This window comes from Arachis ipaensis, chromosome B6 (genome assembly GCF_059453495.1).
Source record: "Arachis ipaensis isolate K30076 ecotype BB chromosome B6, ASM5945349v1, whole genome shotgun sequence".
Classification (NCBI taxonomy): domain Eukaryota; kingdom Viridiplantae; phylum Streptophyta; class Magnoliopsida; order Fabales; family Fabaceae; genus Arachis; species Arachis ipaensis.
This window is the reverse complement of record NC_142441.1, coordinates 103706419-103710176: the sequence shown is the minus strand read 5'-3', so window position 1 is coordinate 103710176 and position 3758 is coordinate 103706419. Positions and strand designations below refer to the sequence as shown.

General features: G+C 34.2%; 1 non-coding gene across 1 annotated transcript; it reads right to left on the bottom strand.

Annotated features, from left to right (window-relative positions):
• Nucleotides 1–3449: 3449 nt before the first annotated feature.
• LOC148562127 (small nucleolar RNA R71) lies at nucleotides 3450–3557 on the bottom strand. Its single transcript, XR_015886889.1, has one exon. It is a non-coding gene; the product is annotated as a small nucleolar RNA R71 (small nucleolar RNA).
• Nucleotides 3558–3758: the final 201 nt, after the last annotated feature.

Here is a 3758-nt window from a genome sequence, read left to right as displayed (position 1 = left end):
ATCTTTGGACGCCTGGTTCTTAGATCAGAGGGGCTGGCCATTTGGCCATGCCTGGACCTTTCACTTATGTATTTTCAACGGTAGAGTTTCTGCACTCCATAGATTAAGGTGTAGAGCTCTGCTGTTCCTCAAAGATTAATGCAAAGTACTACTGTTTTCTATTCAATTCATCTTATTTCGCTTCTAAGATATTCATTCGCACTTCAACCTGAATGTGATGAACGTGACAATCATCATCATTCCCTATAAACGCGTGCCTGACAACCACTTCCGTTCTATATTAGATTGAATGAGTATCTCTTAGATCTCTTAATCAGAATATTCGTGGTGTAAGCTAGAATGATGGCGGCATTCAAGAGAATCCGGAAAGTCTAAACCTTGTCTGTGGTATTCCGAGTAGGATTCAATGATTGAATGACTGTGACGAGCTTCAAACTCGCAATTGCTGGGCGTAGTGACAGACGCAAAAGGATAGTAAATCCTATTCCAGCATGATCGAGAACCGACAGATGAATAGCCGTACCGTGATAGGGTGCGTTGACCATTTTCACTGAGAGGATAGGATGTAACCATTGACAAGGGTGATGCCTCCGGATGATTAGCCGTGACGTGACAGGGCATTTGGATCATTTTCCCGAGAGAAGACCGAAAGTAGCCATTGACAATGGTGATGCATTACATAAAGCCAACCATGGGAAGGAGTAAGACTGATTGGATGAAGATAGCAGGAAAGCAGAGGTTCAGAGGAACGAAAGCATCTCTATTCGCTTATCTGAAATTCTCACCAACGATTTACATAAGTATTTCTATCCCTATTTTATTAATTATTTTCGAAAACCCCATTACTATTTTATATCTGCCTGACTGAGATTTACAAGGTGACCATAGCTTGCTTCATACCAACAATCTCCGTGGGATTTGACCCTTACTCACGTAAGGTATTACTTGGATAACCCAGTGCACTTGCTGGTTAGTTGTGCGAAGTTGTGAACCATGGTATTGGCATCATGTTTTTGGCGCCATTACCAGGGAAAGAAAGAGCGATGAATTTTACATAATCAAAGTGTAATCACAATTTCTGCGCATCAAGTTTATGGCGCCGTTGCCGGGGATTGTTCGAGTTTGGACAACTGACGGTTCATCTTGTTGCTCAGATTAGGTAATTTTCTTTTTGTTTTGTTTTCAAAAATTTTTCAAAAATCTTTCAAAAATTTCTCCTTTGTTTTTGAAAAAAAAATGTGTTTTCAAAAATGTAATTTTCTTCAGAATTTTTAAAGAATGAATTCTAGTGTTTCATGAAGCATGGCTGGCTGTAAAGCCATGTCTAATATGACTGTAGGGCATGTTAGACGTGTCATGTCTGAGTTACATACTAAAGCTTAGCTGGCTATTAAGCCATGCCTGACCCTTTGATTGGAGCTTTAGAGCATAAGATTCCTGGAATTCATATTAAAAATTTTGAATCCTTATTTTTCTCTTCTCTAAATAATTTTCGAAAAATATAAAATAAAAATCCAAAAAAATTAGAAAATCATAAAAATCAAAAATATTTTTTTTTGTGTTTCTTGTTTGAGTCAATGTGTCATGTTATAAGTTTGGTGTCAATTGCATGTGCATCTTGCATTTTTTCGAAAATTTTCATGCATTCATAATGTTCTTCATGATCTTCAAGTTGTTCTTGGTAAGTCTTCTTGTTTGATCTTTGCATTTGCATGTTTTGTGTCTTTTCTTATTTTTCATATGCATTCTTGAATTCGTAGTGTCTAAGCATTAAAGAATTCTAAGTTTGGTGTCTTGCATGTTTTCCTTGCATTAAAAATTTTTCAAAAATATGTTCTTGATGTTCATCTTGATATTCAAAGTGTTCTTGGTGTTCATCTTGACATTCATAGCATTCTTGTATGCATTCATTGTTTTAATCTAAAAATTTCATGCATTGCATCATTTTTCTTGTTTTTCTCTCTCATTATTAAAAATTCAAAAATAAAAAAAAAATCTTTCCCTCTTTTCTCTCATAATTTCGAAAATTAGATTTGACTTTTTTAAAAATTTTTAAAATCTAGTTGTTTTTATGAGTCAAATCAAATTTTCAATTTAAAAATCTTATTTTTTTCAAAATCTTTTTCAAAAATCAAATCTTTTTCATTTTTCTTAGTTATTTTCGAAAATTCTAAAAATATTTTTCAAAAATCTTTTTCTTATTTTTATACCAAATTTTCGAAAATAACAATAACAATTAATGTTTTGATTCAAAAATTTCAAGTTTGTTACTTGCTTGTTAAGAAAGATTCAAACTTTAAGTTCTAGAATCATATCTTGTGATTTCTTGTGAATCAAGTCATTAATTGTGATTTTAAAAATTCAAATCTTTTTCAAAAACTAATTTCTATGATATCTTTTCAAAAATATCTTCTTATCTTATCTTTTTTCAAAAAAATTTGATTTCAAAATATCTTCTCTAACTTCCCAACTCCTTATCTTTTCAAAATTGATTTTTGTTTCAACTAACTAACTAACTTTTTGTCTGTTTTTTACCTTTTTCAAAACCACCTAACTAACTCTCTCTCTCTATTTTTGAAAATATCTTCCCCCTTTTTCAAAAATTTCTTTTTAATTAACTAATTATTTTATTTTTATTTTGAATTTTCGAAAAAACTACTAACCTTTTTCAAAAACTATTTTCAAAAATCACTAACTCTTTTTCAAAAAATTATTTTCGAAATTTTCCCTCTCTCATCTTATTCTATTTATTTATTCATCTACTAACATCTCTCCCTCACCCACCAAAAATACGAACCCTCTCTCTCTTTCTGAGTTCATATTTTTCTCTTCTTCTTTTCTTCTACTAACAATAAGGAACCTCTTTACTATGACATAGAGGATTCCTCTTCTTTTCTTTTTCTCTTCTCTTTCTTATGAGCAGGGACAGAGAAAAAGGCATTCTTGTTGAAGCTGATCCAGAACCTGAAAGGACTCTGAAGAGGAAACTAAGAGAAGCTAAATCACAACAATCCAGAGACAACTTGATTGAAAATTTCGAACAAGTAAAGGAGATGGCAGCCGAACCTAACAACAATGCAAGGAGAATGCTTGGTGACTTTACTGCACCAAATTCCAATTTACATGGAAGAAGCATCTCCATTCCTGCCATTGGAGCAAACAACTTTGAGCTGAAACCTCAATTAGTTTCTCTGATGCAGCAGAACTGCAAGTTTCATGGACTTCCATCTGAAGATCCTTTTCAGTTCTTAACTGAATTCTTGCAGATATGTGATACTGTTAAGACTAATGGAGTAGATCCTGAAGTCTACAGGCTCATGCTTTTCCCTTTTGCTGTAAGAGACAGAGCTAGAGTATGGTTGGACTCTCAACCTAAGGATAGCCTGAACTCTTGGGATAAGCTGGTCAAGGCTTTCCTAGCCAAGTTCTTTCCTACTCAAAAGCTGAGCAAGCTTAGAGTGGGTGTTCAAACCTTCAGACAGAAAGAAGGTGAATCCCTCTATGAAGCTTGGGAGAGATACAAAGGACTGACCAAAAAGTGTCCTTCTGACATGCTTTCAGAATGGACCATCCTGGATATATTCTATGATGGTCTGTTTGAGTTATCTAAGATGTCATTGGATACCTCTGTAGGTGGATCCATTCACCTGAAGAAAACGCCTGCAGAAGCTCAAGAACTCATTGACATGGTTGCAAATAACCAGTTCATGTACACTTCTGAAAGGAATCCTGTGAATAATGGGACGCCTATGAAGAAG